Raw genomic sequence first — 22,793 nt, 5'->3', positions numbered from 1 at the left:
CAGTCCTTGACGTGCGGGGTTGCTTTGAGAAGAGCGAAAACAATCTTTTCCCGACTTGAAAATTTGTGAACAGAAAAATACCCATCTAGCAGATTTAACCATTTATCTACGGCATCTGCGTCTATTTGACCCTCGAAGATGGGGATTTCAAAATTAACTTGTACCTTAAATGGTGTGGCGTTTCCAGAGTCGCTGTTGGAAGCCGATGCGTCGCCTCTGGGTAGCCGTTGAAGGATCTGTGCAAAGCTATCCATCATCGCGTTCCTTTGCCGCTCGAGCGCTTCTTCGAGCAAGATTTTGATAGGATCTCCTGCCCCCTCGTCTTTCTTCTCATCCGCCATGGGAGGCCGTCGGGATTTGCGAGGTTGGTCTTGCAAAGGTTCGACCAGTTCAAGCCCTAACTCCTTATATCCCGACTTCGTTGGGGACATGCAAAGAAAAACAGAGAAAAAGCAGACCGCTTTGATACCACTGATCCGGATTTAAACAGGAACGCAATAGATTACAGAGATAACCATAAATACAGAGATGCAATAACCATAAACACAGATATGCAGCGGAAATAATGCTTCATTTCATTAATGGAAAATACTGAAATATGCTTACAACCAGAAATGGAAATAAACCAGCTAGGGCGATGGTAGCTTATCTCTGAGAAGAGATGTGCGGCTACATGCCTCTGAACTGTTCCGAATTGTATTACAATGAGGCTCAAAGGCCTATTTATTGTTGAGAAACAATGGAAAACCCTTCACATCCCGAAACCTAACCATAGAAGATGAAACGCCAAATTGTGGGCCCCGTTTGGGTAAATTGGTACATCAATTTCCCGGCGTCGTAACTTTGGCATACGATCTCCGTTTGACGCGTACGATAGCTCGTTAGAAAGATCTATCCGAGTACTACCACTTTGGGAGGCAACATGGACCCATGTTGCCCCAGAATCCCAAAAAAACGTCGTTTAGGGCCTCAAAATGGCTCCGGAAGTTCAGGACCCAAAAAACTGCTAAAAATAGTAAACTGTGCTACAATTTAGGAAACTAAAAAGACTGAAAGAGACAGTTGTGGGGGTCCAAATGGGAAGGTGGGTGGACACCAACATCCACCTGGATCACCTTCAAACCCCCTATTAACTACATGGAAAGAATATAACACAACCCAACATTTCTCTCAATTGTGTTGGTTGCTTGGGATTTGCTAGAGGACAGTGAGTTCCCTCCAATAGACAAGGATTTTCCAGAAGCTATGAAATTTTCATCTCTCCGGGCCATGAAAGAAGCTATGTAGGTCACAGAGAGAAAAGTATTTTTCATACTGATGGAGGCAAGCATTCGCACAGTCATCAACTACAAGCCGCGGTTGTCACCAACTGTTTTTGAGCAACTTTTAGGGTACATGGAGTTCAAAGCAGACTTCCCCCATGTATACATCCATGCGCGAAAGGATCCAGAGTAGAAGTGGTTTGACCTACCCTACCTTACTACAAATGACACTATTGAAGAGTTCATCAAACGTTGGACAACATATTGGCATTCTCCTTCCAATCTTGCTACAGGGACTAGCTAGTCCGTGGAGAAGATAAAGAAGAACACGGCCAAGCAGAAGGTTAAGCAGTTGGCTAAGAAAAGAAGGAAAGAGGCCGAGGAGAAGGCCTAGGTAGAAGCTGAGTGCACTGTGAAGGAACAAGCAGAGCAAGAAGATCACTGCTTTGAGTGGAGTGAGAAGTCACCTTAGCCCCAAATGGAGGAGGAAGATCAGTTATAACAGGGCGGTGGTGATCAAAAGGAGTAGAACACTCCCTTCTGCATGAAGTGGTATAGGGAGTAGGAAAAGGAAGGACCATGGAAGAAGAAAAAATCCACCAATCTGTCGTTGGATCCAATTACTTTGACGGATGACGACCTGGATGAAATTAGAGACAAGGTGCGGGATACTACCACAAAACTTCTACAACAGTTTGAGCAGAACCAAAAGTAGGAATTGAGCATCATCCAGAAGGATCTACTTGAGCTACAGATCCAGATGACTAGAATCCATGTAGGTGCAGGATAGAGAAATGCTGCATCAACTAGTTTGGCACTGAGGACCACTCAAACAGTAAAGATGGTTCGATCATTGGATCTCCAGGCATTCGCGCTGCCTGATCAAGCTTTGAGTGCGGAGGTGGCTGTTGACAAGGCTATTGTCAGCTCTTTTAAGAATATTGGCCTCAACTTGGCCGTGCTCCACAACAATTTTCTTCACACACTGCAAGAAGGTGTGATAGCAGAGGTTAAGGCCCAGGAGAAGCACACACTAAGCCTGATAAGTGAGTACAGAGTTAACAATGAACAGATGTTCATCGAGAAATTAGCAGCGCTGGAGGCACAAAAGAAATTTCAGGCACAGAACGACCAGCTTGAAGCCGTGGTGGCCAAAGCATGCAGAATAGTACCTGAACTACATATCCTAGAGGAGGCATCATTGGAGGCAAAGATTATGAATTATTGGGTGTGGAGCTTGGTTATCTTCTTTATTTAGAGGTATTGCCACATTGGACCCTATTTTGTAATGTGGTGCAAAGCGCCCGTAAAATTGCCTTGTAAAATGTTGTAATTTCGTAGTCCATCTAGGTTGTTCATTAGGTAGAGATCTGATGAAAGAAGTTATCTTTAATTTAGTGTTTTTCTCCCTAGAAGGCAACCCCTTTCTATATATGAGGAAATCGTATTGTGTTTATGTAGATATGTATTCTGAGTGAGAAAGAGAGAGGAGATTCAGAGAGAGAGAAGAGGGAATTATAGTGAATCTACTATAGGTTGTATCTCTTCAGTTTGTAGATAATATAAAAGGAAGGACTGGTTGTTTCTCTATGGACATAGCCCAAATTGGGTGAATCACATATATCTATGTCTCTCTTTTTTTTATTTGTTTTCTGTTTTTATATTTCTGCAATACATTTTGTGTTCCATTGCTCTGTAATATATAATTTTCAAATGAGAAGTTGGTTGTAGGTGTGCGCGATGCCAAAACATAAGTGGCTAAGGTTCATTTTGAACTGAACCTAAAAATCACAGAGTTAGTGTTGAAGTCACAGCCTTCAACTCTGCCAGAGATCAGAGAACAACGCGAAGTTGTTGTGTAGGATGGAGTCGCAACAGTGGATGTCGCAGTGGTGGATTGCACTATGCTCTTCGAGCAATCCATGGAGGTATTCATGGCTCTGCAGGAAGATCCTAAACTGCAAAGGTTAAACACATAAGCCTGTCAATTGTAGCAGCAATATGATGAAGCGAGAGCGATGGTGTGCACCATTGCTATAGCACAACGATTGCCCAAGCTACAGGAGGCGAAGAAGTTTATTGAACAGGTGGAAGCAGCGCAGAGGAAAGAGGCAGTCTTGAAGGCTAGATTGGGGCCTTGCCTGGATGAGGCCTACATTATTTATGCCAACATTTAGGAGAAGTTGGCAAGCCTATAGAGCACGTAGAAAAAACTCAAGGAAGGAAGTGCAAGGCTGGAAACAAAGCAGCTGGTGGAGAAGATCAACGAGTAGCCACCCAGAGCGTGAATGAAGTAGAAGTGGCACAAGTGGGGTTGGGAGGTCTCCATAGTAAGATCTCCGTGCTAGTAGAGTGACTCGAGGGCCAACCACGATCTTTGTGTTAGGGGCCTGTTGGGATAGGGTCCCCTAGGGTCAAGTTTTGGGGCAGAAAAACCAAGTTTTGTTGTATAAAATGTAAAGGCTCCACAAGTTGTGGTCGCAGAGCGCGTATATAGTAAAGTGTCATAAAGGGTTTTACCATTGTTTTATGTAAGTTGAGTCAGCTTTTGAAGATCTATCCATGGTCCGCAAACCATGAGATTGTATAAATAGGTGTCCCTTAAGATGTCTAAGAGAGATATCGATGATGAAGATGAATGTAATGGTTCGGTAAGAGAAAGAGCGAAGAAATCTTAGAGTAGAAGAGAGGCTCTGTAGTTGTGTGCGTAGAGGCATAGAGTAGAGTCTGCAGCTGAGTGTGTGGACCCCTGCAGCTGAATGCATAGGGAGTTCTTGAGTCTGTAAGCAGAAACGAAGCATTAATAAATAGATTATTCCAGCAATTCCTGTGTTTTGTCTGTTTATTTATGTTTATATGAATGTGCCTCTTGTTATAATGGTTTTATGATATATTGGTGTATTAATGTGCGAATTTACATGATTGATATAGTTACGTGAACGCAACTACTGTTAACTATTTACGCGAAGATTATCTTATGTATGCGGAAGTTATTAACACTTAAGTTGATTTGAGTAATTACTGGGTTAAGAGTAATCTTTGACGCACATAAGTAGTTGATTCACATATTCAAGGTCCATGAAAGACAACGTGCATGTTCACGGAGGTATAGAAGTTGATTACGGGTAGTTATATCGATAAGCCCTAAAGGCTTATCGATCTACGCAAAGGTAGGTTTAGGGCATATAATGACATAATGTTCATCTTTGGGTGCAGAAACTTGGTTCTAGCATCCCCCGATACTGCTTCAAGTAAGACTTCAATCCACGCTCTGTGGATTGATGTCAAAAGGTCCAGTAGTGTAGAAGTAACTCTAAACCTAGGTCAGGACCCACTAAGCCAACAATTCCCGATCAGATGTGATGTAAATTGAGCTTTCGGATCGATGACTAGCTCTCCGGGGTACCCAAATTTGTAGAACACATTCTCCCTTAAGAACTCAACCACTTTCTCCTTTGTTTCTACCTTGACAACCTTTGTCTCATCCCACTTTATCAAATAATTAGTGCATACAATGATGTACTTTTTCCGCCTTGATGGTGGATCAATTGGCCCAATGAAATACATGGCCCACTTGTCAAATGGATCTAAATCCACCTAAGGTTGCAAGGGAATTTCATCCTTGGGAGTAGGTTTCTCCATCCTCTGGAACTAATCACATCAACTGGTGTATCTTCTTGTATCTTGGTGGAGGGTGGGCCAATAGTAGACATCTTGTAGAACCTTGAAAGTTGTCCTTTTGGCAAAAAGGTGACCTCCACAAGGGCCATCGTGACAGGCTAAGAGGATGTCAAAGACTTCCTATTCCCTGACACATTTCCTCAATATTTGATCTGGTCCTAGCTTGAAGAGATTTCCCCCAATCCAAGTGAAAGGGGAACTCTTCCTTACAATTCTGCTCTTCTCCCTGGAGGACAAATATGGAGGGAACTCTACAACAACTAGGTAGTTGGCTATGTCATTAAACCATGGAGACAGAACTAAAATAGAAAATAGGTGCTCATCTAGAAGTTGGTCATCAACCATTCCTTCCTCACCTACAGGCAAGGGAAGTCTAGATAAAAAAATATGCAACTACATTTTCTTTACCTGGCTTATCTATGATAGTTAAATCAAAATGTTGTAATAGAAGCAACCATCTAATAATTCTATCATTCACATCAGGCTTGTTAATTAATTACTTGATAGCTACATGGTTAGCATGCACAAAGGGTTAATATCCAGTGATGTAGTGTCTAAACTTGTTTAGAGAGTGGAAAACAACTAGGAGTTCCTTCTCAGTTACAATGTAATTCAATTCATCCTTAGACATATTTTTGCTAATGAAGTAAATGGCATAAGGAAACTTGTCATCTATCTATCCTAGAGCTGCTCCTATACCTTTTTCAGATGCATCAGCATGGATGCAGAAAGGAAGAGTCCAATTTGGGCTTCTAAGTATGGGTATAGTACTCAATTTGTCCTTCAGGATCTCTAGGGCCTCTTGGCAGCTAATTAACCAATAAAATTTAGAGTCCTTGGTCAGAAATTGAAACAATGGTGAGGCTACATTGTTGAAGTCTTTGATAAACCTCCTATAATATCTAGCTAAGCCCAAGAAGCTCTTAACGCCCCTCTGCTTTTGAGGAGTAGGGACCTTTTTTATGATGGAAATTTTGTTTGGGTCCACTTGTATTCCCTATTGAGATATTGAATGGCTAAGGATAGTCCCTAAATTCATCAAGAATTCACACTTATCAGGACTAAGAAAGAGGTTCATTTCAATGCACTTATTTAGGACTCTCCCTAGGTTAGAGAGAGCCTAAAGGAAGTCACACCCATAGGGTGTCAAATTGTCCATGTAGATCTCTACATATTCATGGAATAGCTCAAAAAATATGGTCAGAACTGCCCTTTTAAAAGTGGCATGGAAATTACATAATCCAAAAGGAAGGAACCTATAAGAAAATGTTCCCTAAGGAAAAGTGAATGTAGTTTTACCTTGGTCCTCTAGGCTAATCTGGATTTGACTGTAATGACCGAATCCATCCAGGAAAGAGAAGAACTTCTTCCCTACAAGACCATCCAAGGCTTGATCAATGAAAGGTAAAGGTAAATGGCCTTTCGTAGTGAATTTTTTTATCTCTCTTTAATCCACATAGATCCTCCAATTTCCATTCTTATTCGGGACAGAAACTAGAAGGGACACCCACTCACTATCTGAGATGGGGTAAATGAACCCTGCATCCAACAACTTCTACAACTCTTCCTTGACTATGTCTTTGAGGGTTGGGTTCATTATCCTTTGAGGTCGGTGCATTGGTTTACATCTTTCCTTGGTGTAGATTTGATGAGTACACAAAAAAGGATGAACTCCCTTCATTTCTTTATGGCTCTGGGAAAAGGCATCTAAGTGCTCTCTCAGCATGTTGCACAACTTCTCTTCTTGGTTGGCTAAGAGAGAGGGGTTGATCTTGAAGGTTTTAGATGGACCAAATTATACCACTTTGACATGAGTAGTGGTTGAAGGGAAAGTACTCCTAGAGTCCTTTGGGCTGAGACTCTACCAGACTGAAAATTGCTTATACAAAGAAACACACACACACAGCCATCTTTTTTACTTTTAAGCAAATTCTAATGTTTAGGGTACATACCTAAGGTCCTACGTCCGAGAAGACCGTTAGGGTGCAAACCCTTCTTGGAGTTCCCTTCTTCTTTCTCTGACCTGCAAGACAAACAAATCAAAGAACACAACAGTACATGTATAGAAGTTTATGTATAAATCATCTTCATGCTATAAAGTTAGTTATAAAAAAAATCTTTAAGTAACCACTTTCATAAGAATTCAACACAAGAATCTCATAAGCATAAAGAAAGATTATTCAGGAACAAAGACGTGTTTCTTTATATATAAAGGCAAATAAAGTACATATATCGGAAAGATATCACCTGAACACCTTCAGCAGGCTCCAAGCAAGCTTCCTCCCGGATTCGTTCCAGCCTCCAGCCTTCAACAAGAGCTCCTTCCAAGTCTTACTCAATGATGATGTCAAGGATGAATGATCACCAATACACATGGAAACAAGGGTTTCCTATGCAAAATGGGGGAAGTGCAGAATGCACCAAGGACTTCAGACCTGGTCTAAGGGAAAAATCTCAGCATAATAATCTTGCTCTCCTTTCTCTCCCCTTGGCCTTCCCTTTGATGTCTTTTTATACCCTCTCCAAAGTAGTTTTTTAGTTAGGAGTTGGTTGGGAACAGTTGGGCCACGGGCACTAACAGGTGATCCAGCAGGTAAACCCGCGATCACCGCCCGAAAAAGAGGAAATTATATTTTTTTAAGTGTTTTAATAGATACACGCGGGTTGGGTATGACAGACCCGCATGTACACGCGTTTAACACAGGGCAAAGTCGCGTACAGGGAATAAAACACTGTTTTTTAAATTTTTGGACCAGGTCTGGAAGGAGGGGTTGCCCTAGGCCATAAGTGCAGCATCACAAACCATAAGAGTGAGATTTGGAGCTATAACAAGTAGGACTTGGGTTCACTAGGCATAACGTAATCCAAGGATTACCCTCAGATTCCTTCACAAGCTCGTCAAGAGGCATGGTGTTGGGGGGGATGGTTTGGAGGATTTCGTCAATGAGGTAATCTTCATCAGGTTTCCCCCCTCCTATAATAGTATCTAGGATACAAATTGGATGGGATGTGGTATGATACACGTCATATTCCTCCTACTCTTCCAACCATAGAGGTAAGTCATGATCTAGGGATCGTTGATAAGGAGGGTACAATACCAATTATTTGGGAAAATGTCCATTCTTTTTGGTCATGTTCCCAGCTCTGCAACTTATGTAAGCATCAACAGTGCCTAGCCATGGTCTTCCAAGGATGATAAGATTTCCATTGAATTTGATCTTGGGTTGGAGAACTAGGAAGTCAACAAGATACTACCAGGAACCAATAGAGACCATTACATCCTCAACAACTCCCTCAAGATCCATTGTGGACCTATCTGCAACTTGCAACACTGTTGAGGTCTTTCTCAAAGATCATTGGATATTTTGTTTGAGAATGTTTTTCTTAGTAGTCACATTGTTGGTAGCCCCAAGATCAATCAAGGTGTGAGGGACAATGATTCCATCAATGTGCATGTAACACCCCTCATGAAAACGTCATGTAATAAAAGTTAAAAGGGGAAACATAAGACCACGGGTAAGGGATATGTATTCCAATCTAAATGTTGGGCAACAATATCCTAGTGGGAATCAATGGATGTGTGTTTTGGCTAAGGAAATTGGAAAAGGCTAAGGCTAAGGCATTAAAAGGGAAAAATGGCATTTTTGGCACATTTATTTATGAAAATAAAGGAAATTAGGAGAAAATTAAGGTGAAAGGTCACATGATGCATGTGAGGAGGAAATTGAAGGAAAATAATGGAAAATGAAGAAAAGAGAGGCCTCATTCATAAAAAGGCTTCTGAGGATCAGTTTGCAGGCTCTTGCCTCAAGCTTGGTTAGTGTAACCTTTTGTGAGTTCAAGTTTGAATCTCTCTCATTATTCTCTCTCTCTCTCTCTCTCACTCTTGGTCACTCAAAGTTTTCTTAGAGAACTCTAGCCTTAGATCAAGGAAGGGAAAGTAAGAAGAAGGAAAGGAAGCAAAGAAAGGATCATGGAAGGAAAGGAGGATTCAAGTAGCTTCAATAGGAATACTTGCAGGTAACCATTTTCATGTATGATTTCCTAGTTGGTTTGGACATGCTTGGATTTGCATGTTGGTGTATGGTTCTCTTGTTGTTGGTGGCATGGTTTTTCTGTGTTATGACATTGGTTTTTAGCCTAGCTTTACCTTTTTTTGGATGCCATGATGTTGGGATGTTTATTTCGGTTTTGAGCTTTGGTTTTCCATATGGATTTTAGAATCCGGGGTGGAGGTGGTCTCAATGATCATTCCCAAAGGCCTAGGAATCCCTTGACTGGTTTTGGCAATATACATGGAAAAGACTGAGGGAGAAGTCTCAGTTTAGGGCCTAGTGATCTAGGTTTGGATTATGGTAAAGCTTGAGAGATTGGTGTCAGTTTAAGGCCTATTGATCCGAGATTGGATTGCAGTAAAGCCTGAGATACAAGGAGATGAAAATTCCTCAAGGATAGTGATGGATTCTAGATGGAATTCCAAGTTTAGTTCGGTTGTGATCAGAGCACCAGTTTTGGTGAGATCATGGTTTGGTGAGGGTGGAGGTGGTTTAACCTCTGGATTCCCTTAGTTGTTCTTGGATTGGTTGTTCTATGAGATCCCACATTCATGCTTGGAATATGGCAGGGGGGTGATTGGGTCAAAGAGAGATTTGGTTCAGCCATGTCTATGGCCAAGTGGTACGTGGAAGTCCCGAACCTAGTTGGATTTCCTATGATTAATAAAATCTAAGTTCTCTTAATTTTTTACTTGTTTATATGTGGATTTAATGGCTTTCACATCTCTGATATTTATATGGTTTAATGTCGGTTATAATCATGCTTAATGATTGGTTCATGTCATGGTTATTTCATGCATTTACTTGTAATTGTTAAATGGATGGATGCAAGACCTAATTAATGATATAGTAGTTCAATGGAGAAGGGGGTGATCCTTCTAGTTATGTTTCCTATGTTCTTTTAGTCAGTTATGCTTTGTCATGTATCCTAGACCTATAGGTTGCATTGATGCCAAGTATTTGATATAATTTCAGTCCTGATTGGGGATGCTCAAGCCTAGTCCTGAGGTTGATTTTTGATTTATCAGCATTGTTATCGTGTCTTTTATGGATTTTGAAGGTTTTAGCAAGTTCTAGGCAGAGTCCAGGATTTTGGTCTAGAAAAGTGGCTCAAATCTTGGGGTCGTTGGCACAGGTATGCTGAGAAAATTCCACATTCACTGGCACAGAGGCTTATGACAGAGACTTTGAGTTCCTGGTCACTGTCTTTCCTATAGCGTGAGAGCACTCTCGGTTAAAAGGGATTACATAATCAATGGGACTCAGAGACAGGATGTCCAAGTGGATGACATGTATCCGAAGGGTGTTTTTCTAATGTGGATGGGTTGTTTGATATGTTCAATCAATTCCATTTCATTAAGGTCACCTAGGAGATTGAATCCCTTAGTAACCTTTCCCATCATATGTTTTCCTGGCTGGCTGGTTGTTGTGGTGGACTTGGGAGGGGGTGTTACAAAGTGGTATCAGAGTGTGGTTACGCACTCCTTGGGTGAAGTTGTTTATTATGCATGCATGCCAGTTTCATGTGTGTCTCTTACACTTGCATTCCATGTGCTTGTTGCATTGTGTCATGTTGATCATGGTTGTAGTAAGGGTGTCATGAGGAAATTGATGTTGATTTTGTGGGATGCATCGTCAGAAGTATATGAATGGTTACATGATTATATGCAGCCTGATTACATCCTTGTATGTTAGGTTGCATTCTTGGTTGTTTGATTACATGCATCAGTCTCGTAGGTTGGTTACAAGAATTGATCACTTATGATCGACTACATGTGTTCATGTGTATGTGTAGTTGATTAGACATTGCTTATGCATGTTGATGGTTGCATGCGGCAATGTGTACAATGGAGTAATGGTTGTTGTCATGCATGAGGTCATAGCATGTATTGTTGATATGGGCTTGCATTGTTGACTAGACCCAAGCTAGAATGATGTGTATATGATTTGGCACTCAGGTGTTATATATCTATATGTAGTTTTCATGCATTTATGGCCTTGGTTATAATTATTCCTGGATAGTAGGTCAAACATGCCTTGTGAAGTCATGGTATGAAATTTAGGCCATCAGGGTGATATTGGTATGTTATGATGTTAATGTGTTGGCTGAGATAGAACAAGAGATGCAGATATGTAAGTCAAGGACTATTATATGCATTAGGTTTATATACATTAGGTTTATGTACATGTCTTTTGATGCTATGGTTACACTCATGATAGATTTTAGTTTATTAGTGTAGTATATTCACATGTCTCGGATGGTCATGAATGATAGTAATCTATAGTTATATGCATTGCTATTGTTTCTTTATATTAGATAACTTGACGACTATGTTGTTAGGTACCTATACTACTATTGTAATCTTAGGACCTGAAACCAACACACAGGAAACTACAGTCCATCTTCTTTTTGCAACTTCTTACGAAATTTCAATTTGATGCTTAGAGAGAAAGTTATGACAATTTTCCCAAGGTCACTTGTTTAGGATGTAATTCGAGAGCCTACAGAAACCCTAAATGTCTCAGATTATATCTCTGAAAATATAGTGAGACAAGATCTGAAATTCAGACCTAGTTTTGCTGCTCCAAACAGGTCATCGTGGAATTTTCACTATAACTATTTTGCTACAAAGTTTTAGAAGCTAAGAAAAAACCCATTTGAGAAGAAATTGCTCTAAATCTTGGATCTGATACCAAATGTTATGAAACCAACTCACTAAAAGATAGAAAAGAAAGATAAACACCTTAGAATTCAGCGTCTGCGAGGGGGAAACCTCCTTTACATTGCACAAATGAACAATTCTTGGATGATACAAATGACACGACCTCCTTTCTATATATAGGAGTCTAAGGTTTCATAATATAATCAGAGTTGACATAACAATAATAATGTAAGGGAAGAATAATAACAATAATGGGCTTCTATGGGGCATAATAATAACAATATGGGAACTACATGGGCACAGCAATATAATAAGTGAGTTGAACTAATAACAATAAGGGGTTACACTAGTAGTATAGGGACCTAACATATGTTTTATGTTATTGATGAAGTATATTATAGGTTAATGTGTTGCTGTTAAATGATAATTAGCTTGATGATTAGGGTTATAGCATTTATACCTTGATGTTATATTTATCACACTAAGTTGTATCATCCTATGCAGATGGTTAAGGTTATGACATTCAGGTATAAGTCGACTTATTGTGTTGTATTGTGTTGTACTAATCTAGATCAATCATACAATTGTGTTTGATATGCATAAATGACAATTGTTTATGCATTAGTATGTGAACATGTTAGTTAGTGGTTTTTATGGATAGAATGATCTTATTTATGTTTAATATGATGTGTTGAGAAGTTATATCATGCTAACTACCTTGATTGTGCATACAAGATAGCCTCCCCTAAGACACAGTAAGGTACAAGTTTTCTTATGTCATATATTTGGTGCTTGACTGTTTGATTATGTTCTTTAGTTAATTTATTTAACATGGTATGTTGCAAGTTGGTTGAATGCTTGATGAATTGCATAATATGAGTATGTGTTCAATTGATTATTTTTAAGATGATTGTACTAACACATATATGTTGAGAAAATTGATATGTACCTGAGTATAGTAGGTGATAGTTGTAGCATTGTTTCTAAGGACTATGAGTTGACTATGGATTATGACATGATTGTTAGTCTTGGTAAGGGTTGATTTCAATTTGTTAGATATGAGTGCATTGATCTTTAGAACGTGAGACTAACATGTGTGAGTAGTTACAGGAAACATGCTTGGTATTAGTATGACAAGGTAATAGTTGATGTGGTTATATAACTAACAGTTGGGTGATGTGGTAGCACATAGTAAGCCTCTATTGCAGCAAGGTGAAACGGTAAAGGAAAAGAATTGGGAAAGAATTCCTTTAGCTATGTTTGGAAACCCTAATTCAATGAATGAGTCTTTCACATATAGGAAGTATTTCTGACCTTAATATTGTCTGACATTATGTGGATACGTGTTCGATTCATGAACATGTACTTGACATATATGTTAGCTAGTCCCTAGTTAGAGGTGGATATGTCAAGGAATTGGAGTCCCTTGAGAGAGGGTGTGGATGGGTTTAGCTACAAGGCAATGTGCTTAACAGAACAAGGTAAGGTATTTGGTGTGTTGTTAGATTTATTTCTGCACTGACAGTTATGTATTTATAGTGGTATGATGCAAGGGATTGCTTGGAAAAGAAATTTCCATGAAACTTTGAAGAAGGCCTTGGTTAAGATTCCCTTGGAAACCATGGGGATTAAGTCATGGCGTCTGTGGTTAGTCTTGTGTTTTTGGTATTTTGCGATTGTTGCAATTTATTTTCAATTTTGCGTTTGTTTGGTTCATATCTATGCTAGTTTATCGTGGTGTTGTGTTGTTATTGGTTTTCATGGTTTTATTCTTGGTTGTTTCTTAGTATTGCTTGTTATGTTTTGCATCTTGCGAATTGTTTGGGAAAGAGGAAATTTAATGCAGCTCAGGGAGAGTTGTGTGGTACCCAACAGGTAGTGTAAGAATCAGATGAAGCTCTATGCATGAGTAAGCACAATGGAAGGTAAGACTATGATAATCGGTTGGACTGGTTGGTCCATAGTGATAAATGGACAATGGCAGTAAAAGCATGTGAAAGGTAACTAGAAAGGGTAAATTAAATGAATCTAAGGCATCAGATGTCTTGGATATGTTGTTAATGATTGTTCTCAATGTTGTGCATGATGTGCATAAATAAGGAAGTTCTCTTAACCTACACCTTATTCTATCTAGTAATTATGTTATGATCATGATTATGTTGATTTTTATATATGTATACTTGTATGTATGTATGTCGTTGTCTGAAAAAATGATGATTTATTTATGCTAATGATTATATATGTATGTATCTATTTCATCATTTGACAGGGTCATTAGGAATCATCCTTGTGGAGGAATGATTGCTTACCTAGGCGAATGGCACGAAGAGGTTCCTTGTCTTATGAGGAATCAATTGATAAGAGTGATCATGATAAATATACAAGGTTAGTATCATATGGTTATGAGTTGATACATGTGATTATATTATGTCTATGTTATGGATAGGTTATATCGAGGGATACAATATAAAAATTAAAGCAATGTGGCTTGCAACATGTTGGGACAAGCATGGATAAGACACTGGAAGAAAGGTTTCTTGGTAAAGACAATATGCCTTCAGATGTGAGGTAATATTTTGGTGCATATGTTATATATGTTGTACATGTTGCATTTTTGATATTGTGCGCATGCGGTGTTGTGTATACATAGCACGTGCACATGTTGGATATGTAGTGTTGTGTAGATATGATGTTATGTACATGATGTATATGTGGTGTTGTGTGCATATGGTGTTGTGCACATGTTGGATATGTAGTGTTGTGTACAGATGATGCTATGTACATGTTGGATATGCAGTGCTATGTACGTATGGTGTTCTATGCATGTTGTACATATGGTGCTATGAACATATGGTGTTGTGTACATGATTATACAAGTGGTGTTGTGATAAGATGGTGTCGTGTACATGTTGTACATGTGGTGTTGTGTGCATGTGGTGCTGTGTACATGTTGTGCATGTTATGTTATGTACATTTCATGCATATGGTACAGTGTACATGTGGTATTGTGTACAAGTTGTACAACGGTGCAGTGTACATGTGAAGTTGTGTACACATTGTGTAGGTGGTGTTGTGTACATGTGATGTTGCACACACATTGTGTAGGTGGTTGTAGTGTACAAGTGGTACTGTGTACATGTGATACATATGGTACTAGTGTAGATGCATGTATTGCATGGTGTTGTATGATGTGTGTAGTTGTATATGTATGATCCACACTATGTGTATGTGCACATGGTTAAGGAGAAGGAATTGGGTGTTTGTCGGGTGTGGCAACTGATCCAGAGTGCGTATAGAATAAAGACAAAGGTAGAAGCTAAGGATTAATGAAAGGATAAGTATCAACATTTTATTTCATTTTTATTATGCATGTGTTTTATTACTATGGTATATGATGATTATATGTGATCTATGATTATGGTTTATGATGGTTACATGTGATTTATGATGTTCATCTATGATGGTTGTGTTTTGAGCTAACCAGATCTGATATGTTTATACATGATGTTTTGATCAAACAGTTAGTTTGACTTGTGACAGGAAGCGAACAAGATTGCAAGTGTACCTTATTGACAAACTACCAATGAGGTATGATTTGAGGTTATTTTGATTTATTTGAATCTAATGAAAGTTATGTGCTTCATACAAAAAGCATGAAAATGCCTAGTTGGATGGTTGAAATTGACTAAAAGATATAGCAGTAGTAGTGAAAGGAATTGGAACATGCAATAGTATGTTGGTAAAGCACTTCAAAAGCAGGGAAATTGTGGAACACTGGTACCTAATAGTGTCCCTTGATTTCCATGAACATTCTATGACCGATATGATGGTTTTGAGGTAGGTATATGCCTTGGTTGTTTTATCTTTTGATGTGAGGAAGCCTTGCCAAGGGATGGATCACCTAGGATAGGGGATGTCGGGGAACTTGGAAGGTGAGTGCTGCATGAAAGCAGTGACCAGATTACCCGAGCAACTATGTAGCAAAGAAGGGAAGGTCGAGGATATATTTGTTTTCGTCATGAGCATAGCTAGATGGAATCAGATGCACACTGGGAGTTCACCTTGGAATAATGAGCCGGTAACTATTCACTAAGAGGAAAAGTGGCGTAGGATTGTAGCATTTGACATTAGATGCATCTTTGACTGTGGCAGTGGATTATCGACTTCCTGGGAAGGAAGTGAATCTTGGTACTACTTTTGAGGGTGGAGGTGTGATCCTTTGGATTCCTTTGTTGATTGGAATAAGAATCAGATCCTCTAATTTTCTCGTTGAGATAGGAGGAAGAACAAAGAAAGCCGGGTTGGATCAAATCATCATTCATTTCAGCTACACTAAGCACTCATCATTCTACCATTCCCCTCCTAATAGCAATACCTTTATAGATCTGGTTTTAATTCTTGAGTGGTGTTTTTATTTCTAATGAGATTAGCTTGCTTGCAGATCTTGGAAGGAAGCGCTTGCTTGCTTGGGTGGTGGGTGGCACAGGAAGTGGGATCGTGGGAAGGAACTAACTGCCCTCTTGGATTTACTCCTTACTTAGAATGTGCATATGTGTATATGTGGTTATTGTAAATACTGTAATGAGTTGTGTTATAAATCTCCAATGTGTGGTATGGTTGTTATCTGGTCATTTTTTCATGATGTTTTTCTTTGAGCAGATATTTCATTGTAAATACTACAATGAGTTAAGTTATAAATCTCCATGGGCAGTATGTTTGAATTTCAGTGGTTTTGCTGAGGTCTTGGTGTCGTTTAATGCCGAGGATGGTGTTCCCCAAGGGGGGGGGTTTCTATAACAACCCTGGTGAAAATTTCATGTAATAAAAGTTAATAAAGGAAAAAATAAGACCACGAGTAAGGGACACATATTCCAAGTTTAATGTTGGACAAAGATATCCTAGTGGGCATCACTAGATGTGTGTTTTGGCTAAGGAAATTGGCAAAGGCTAAGGAAAAGGAATTAAAAGGTTAAAAAAGGCATTTTGGAACATTTATTAATGAAAATAAAGGAAATCGGTAGAAAAGGTGAAAGGTCATGGGTTGCATGTGAGGAGAAAATTAAAGGAAAATAATGGAAAATGAAGAAAATAGAGGCCTCATTCATAAAAAGGCTTTTGAGGATCAGTTTGTAGGCTTTTGGCTCAAGCTTTGTCAGTGTAACCTTTTTTCAGTTCAATTTTGGAGCTCTCTCATTATTCTCTCTCTCCCTCACCCTTGGTCACTTAGAGTTTTCTTAAAGCACTCTAGCCTTGGATCAAGGAAGGAAAAGAAAGCAAAAGGAAAGGAAGGAAAGCAAGGATCAAGGAAGGAAAGCAGGATTCAAGTATCATCAGCGGGAATGCCTATAGGTATCCTTTTGCATGTGTGATTTCCTTGCTAGTTTGGACATGCATGGCTTTGCATGTTGGTGTATGGTTCTCGTGCTTTCGGTGGCATGGTTTTCCAGGTTATGATAGTGGTTTTCAACCTAGCCTTGAATTTTTTTGGATGCCATGGTGTTGGGATGTTTATTTTGGTCTTGAGCTTTGGTTTGCTGAATGGATTTCAGAATTTGGGGTAGAGGTGGTCTCAAGGTTCATTCCCAAAGGCCTAGGAACCCCATGACCGGTTTTGTAGGATACATGGTGATGACTGATGAAGAAGTCTCGGTTTAGGGCATAGTGATATAGGTTTGGATTGTAGTAAATCCTAAGAGACTGGTCCTACTTTAGGGCCTACTGATTCGGGATTGGATTGCAATAAAGCTTGAGAGACAAGGAGACAAAAAATTCCTCATGGATAGTGATGGAGTTTGAGTTGGAATTCCAGGTTCAGTTCGGTTGTGATCGGACCACTGTTTTGGTGTGATCATGGTTTGGTGAGGGTGGAGGTGGTTTAACCTCTAGATTCCCATGGTTGTTCTATGAGATCCCACATTCATTATTGGAATATGGAACGGGGGTGAATGGTTGAAAGAGAGATTTGGTTCAGTGATGTCTATGGTCAGATGGTACGTGGAAGTGCCGAATGTGGTTAGATTTTCCTATGATTAATAAAATCTAAGTCCTCTTACTTTTGCACTTGTTTATATATGGATTTAATGGTTTTCATATCTCTGATATGTATATGGTTTAATGATCATTATAAACATGGTTAAAGACGGGTTCATGTCATGGTCATTTCATGCATTTACTTGTAATTGTTAAATGGATGGATGAAAGATCTAATTGATGATATAATAGTCCAATGGATAAGGGGGTGATCCTTTTGGTTATATTTAATAAGTTCTTTCAGTCATTTATTTTTTGTATTATATCCTAGACCTGTAGGTTGCATTGATGAAAAGTTTTTGATAGAATTTCAATCCCGGTTGGGGATGCTCAGGCCTAGTCCTGAGGTTGATTTTTGATTTATCAGCATTGTTATCATGTCTTTGATGGATTCTGAAGGTTGTAGCAAGTTTTGGGCAGAGGTCAGGATTCTGGGCAAGAAAAGTGGCTCAAATCTTGGGGTGGCTAGCACAGGTATGCTGAGAAAAGTCCACAATCACTGGCACATAGGCCTATGAGAGCAACTTTTACTTTTTGGTCATTGTCTTTCCTATAGCATGAGAGTGAATCTCGGTTAAAGGGGCTTAAATCATCAGTGGGAGTCAGGGACAGGTTGTCTGAGTGGTTGACCTGTCTCCTGAGGGTGTTTTACTGATGTGGATGGGTTGGTTGATATGCTCTATTTACTCCATTTCCTTAACGTCACCTCGGATATTGAATCCCTTAGTGACCTCTCTCATCACATGCTTTCCCGTCTAGTTGGTTTCTTGGGTGGACTTGGGAGGAGGGGTGTTACAATGAACATCTACCACAGACTTCCAAGGTCTAGATACTTCGAGCATATCACTTTCCCCAGCATTAGATCAGACAATTGACAAATGACATTGATGGTAGGGGTGTCTTTATTTCTCCTCAAGATTTTTAAAGCAATTATCTTTTATAAGATTATTGTATATGGGAACATCCTTGATAGATTGGAGGGGTGGGATTTTAACACACAAGTTTTCCAATTCTCCCAGAAGTTCAGTCTCTTCTCGGGTGTGTTGGTTAGGATGGATCTGTCTTTTAGGAAACTGAGGTGGATTGGATTTAGGAACACTCTCTCCTTTTCCTCTTCAATATCCTCAAGTGGAGATGGAGGTTAGTTATTTTGGAGTATTCTTCTAGACCCGAGGTTGATTTCTTGAATCTCCACAACACAGGTGGGGTAAGATGCCTCTACGCAATAGACTTGTTGTGCCTACTTGTTGTTCAGGTTCAGATTTGGTTGAGAAGGAATATGAGGTTGCTTAGGTGGAGAAGGATGAATTAGTTATGGTTGATATGGAGGTGGAGGTAGTAAAGCAAGTGGTTGGTTGAATTAAGGCCTCCAACCTTGTGATGGGGTATTCCACCAAGGATGGGTAGAAGCATATGGCTGAAATGGTTGATTGTTAGGTTGGGGAGGATACTGAGGTGCATAAGACCAAGGAGAAGGTGTAGAACATGAAGGATGAGTTAGAGAATATAAAGGGGGTAGGGATGCATTCTGATTTGGATGATAATAGGAATAGGATACACATTGCATGCCCTACTAATATGGCTAAGGTCTTGGAGGTCTCCTTTGATTGATGTAAAAGAGTTTTTCAACCCCACCTTCTACCCCTTGGTATACAACTTTCAATATAGGCAAAGAAGGATGCAAAGACTGAGTAGACCTCTATAATATTTAACTGACATTCATTTCTGGGGTACCTTCCAGTGAATTTAAGGAAAAAGATAGCTAAGGTTCTCTCTGCTTCCTCTTGTTTCCTCTTGATATGCATGGTGTCCATTTGCAGAGAAAAGATGTGAAACATTTCTCTTTTTAAATTCCTCCAACATGTTTCCAATTTCATTCTTGATAAATGTGGTGGAGGAAGAGGAACTAGCCAAATCTTGACTAGACCTACCCTTATTCCTAGCAGCCCTAGAATGGTTTTTGAATATTGTCCTTATGTTTTCATAGGGTATCTAATAAATGTCCCCTCCAGGTAGCATGTTTACAATTTTCAGTATGTCCTCCCTGATTCCTCTAAGAAAGACTAACTTGAGTGATTCAGGATCAAGGGTGCATCTGGTCCTTTTACAAATGAGCTGGAACCTTTCCTCATAGTCCTCCAAGGATTCATATGGTCCATGATTCATTCTAAATATTTCCTCTTTGGTGTCTTTGGACCTACATTATTCCTTGTACTTATTGTTAAAGGATTGTTTCATTTGAGCCTAGGTAGTGATGATATCCCCAGTTAGACCCATGAGCTAGCACAAGGTTACATCCTTAAGGGTGGATGGGAGCAACTTCAACTTTTCTTTCTTAAAGGTATAACCATATGTTCTACAGATAACAGAAAACTCAAACAGAAAGGTATAAGGGTCCTCTAAGATTAATCCATGTAAGTGAGGAAGGGTAAAAGGACTTATATTTTTCAACCTAGCATCTCCATTAGTCTCTCTCATGGGAAAAGCACCCTAATTTATGTTTTCAGCCATGGTGCGGGTATGTGGAATGGTTTCTTCTTATTATTCCCCAATAGGCTCTTCAAAGATCTCGATTTGTTCACCTAAGGGGTCCTCTAACTCCCTTGCAGTCAGAGAGGGAACCTGATAGTCACTGAAGAAGAGTGAAGGTTGTCTGTTTGATGGTGTGGGGGTATTTGGAAAGAATTTCCCTAAAGTGTCTCTACTCCTACGAGGTATGGAAGAAATTTTTCTCTTTTTATGTGTTTTTCAAAATCAACTGCAAAACAGAAAGGAAATCAAGAATAACATCTATCTACTAAATGAAAAATAGAAAGAAAATTAGAAATTACATCTACCTAGACAGCTCCCCGACAACAGTGCCAAAAAGGATGAGCCTCAATATTGCAGCAAGAATGCTGCAACTCCCAAAGCTACCAAATTTACTTTATCACCCAGGGTTTCATAAAAACTTAGAGATGAAAATGCTATATACACAGTAGATGCATCATCCTACTCATGCCACCCTCAACTCGGTGACTTGATCATTAGGGTTCTAGATCATTCCTCTACTGAACTAAGAGGAGTCTAACCACTGATAGTAGAATGTAAAGGTTATTCCTAATGCAGAGAAATTAAATGCTTTTTAACTCGGGAAATGAAAGATGCCAACTTGTAAAGGCTATGGAATGACAGAAATTTATGGTAATTTGCAGAACAGAAACTATGCTAACTTGAAATCAATCATCTAGTTATCAGGGTTTCTTGAAAATGGAAGATTATTCTATCCTTTCACAATTCAAGAATCCATGCATTGACTTTCTAATTCACACTTGGAAAGTAAACGAAATTCTAATTGATAAATGTAGAAATGAAAGAACGAATGCTATTAGATATTGCAGGAAGGAAAAAGGAGTGGAAGGACTGGTCTAGGTGGCACTTCTGGTCATGGATTCAAAGCCAAAGGGTTAAACTACTCCTAAGCTAGGCTAGGCTATCACTGTAGGTCAAAATAGGGTCAAAATAGGCTACTACAGGTGAGATATAGGATGTTGCTTCATGATGTCCTGTACTGCTATAAGATGTCTTGAGATGCTACAAGAAGTTGGCTTAGAGGGTTTGGAGGGTAAGAATGGTGAGATGAAGTGTTGGAAGGGTGTATGAAAGTTGTGGAAATTGTGGGGGAGATTATCATCACTCTTAGCCAAGTCTAGTACTTCAAGAAGGTCATATTTTGTCTTAGATGTTTTGCTCACGGTGACTTGAAAATAGAGGTTTGGAACATTGATGGGCATGCATCAACAGAAGGTGGAGAAGACCTAAATGGAGTTGGTGAAAGGGGCCCTTTCCTGCATATCAACAACCCTACAATCACATATGCACTTGTTGCCCTTTTCATTTGCAAGTTATTACATGTCAATGTGGAAAAGATGAATTGAATTTGGAAAAACGTATCTAACTACTGGTAAGAACTTGATCTATGAAATGAACTACCTTCTAAGCTACACCAATCATGAGAAGAAAAATAACAACTACAAATCGTTCCAAGAAATCATAAACAGCTACCTAACTAAGGGTAAACTTGATATATGCAATGAACAAGAAATCAAACCCTGTTTTTGGGCTATGAGAGTGGGGTCCTCTAATCATGATCCCATGAGGGAGATTAGATAGGGGTCATTGTCACAATGTTTTTGATGTATTTTACTCTATTGAACTACAACAACTAAGTTATCCTCTAAGCTAATGGAAGCATGAATAAGAAACAACTTAATCAATCTTCTAAGCTAAAAGAAACATGAATAAATTGCAACAACTAATCAACATTCTATAGAAAGAATATAAATACAAGAGAGGAACTTTTGTTACTAGGGTTGGGCCCCAACCCAAGAGCTTCAACCCTATGAGTCAACTTAGTGTTGTAACCAAACATAATTTCTTATTAAAATTCAAAAAGTGTCAAATACATCATAAAAATAACAGTCAAATGTGCTTCAGTTTAATGGCCTCTTGACTACAATAAAAATTTGAATCCTAATGAGTCCCTCAACTTGTTTATTTATACAAAAGTGGAGCTACCAACATATCCCTAGAAAATAGGGATATTTTCCTCTCTAAATCGAGAATAGGTGAATCTAACTCATATTTGACTTTCACTGGCTCGGTTGCCAATGAACTCGTCTTGCTTGGCTACCAGTGACACTGAGTTGATGAGATAGAGCAAGGGATCTTCGACTAATTTGAGGAATTAAGGAGGTAGACCATCTCCTAGAATCTCTCTTGCTTGTATACTTCGAGTTCCTTCACTCAAATCATCTCAAAATTGCTCCAATTCCTTCATTTAACACACATTAGGCCACATGACATAGTAGCACATCTTTACCCCTCATATTAAGCATAATATAACAAAATTTGTAGATAAATGTGAGAAAAAGATAATTTAATAAGTTGGAGGATGGCATTGTGACCCATATAATATACTTATTGATGAACCTCATCATATAGCACTTTCTGTGCATGCAATGAGGGTGAAATATAACTCAAATCGTGATGTGAGAGAATCTCCTCCTGCTCCTCCTATAGGCTTCTTATAGGATTTCTTCTGTGGACACTTGGTTGCATAG

The 22,793-nt window shown here is 39.2% G+C and overlaps 1 pseudogene; it reads left to right on the top strand.

The window, feature by feature from the left end:
- Window positions 1-2,103: 2,103 nt before the first annotated feature.
- The window catches only part of LOC149173024 (auxin response factor 19 pseudogene), a 32,732-nt pseudogene continuing 12,042 nt past the window's right edge, over window positions 2,104-22,793 (top strand).

Source organism: Pinus tabuliformis, chromosome 4_2 (assembly GCF_031772625.1).
Source record: "Pinus tabuliformis cultivar Carrire ecotype Pingquan chromosome 4_2, CPIR1, whole genome shotgun sequence".
NCBI lineage: Eukaryota > Viridiplantae > Streptophyta > Pinopsida > Pinales > Pinaceae > Pinus > Pinus tabuliformis.
Note: the sequence above shows the minus strand (reverse complement) of the source record. Positions and strands in the feature narration are given on the sequence as shown.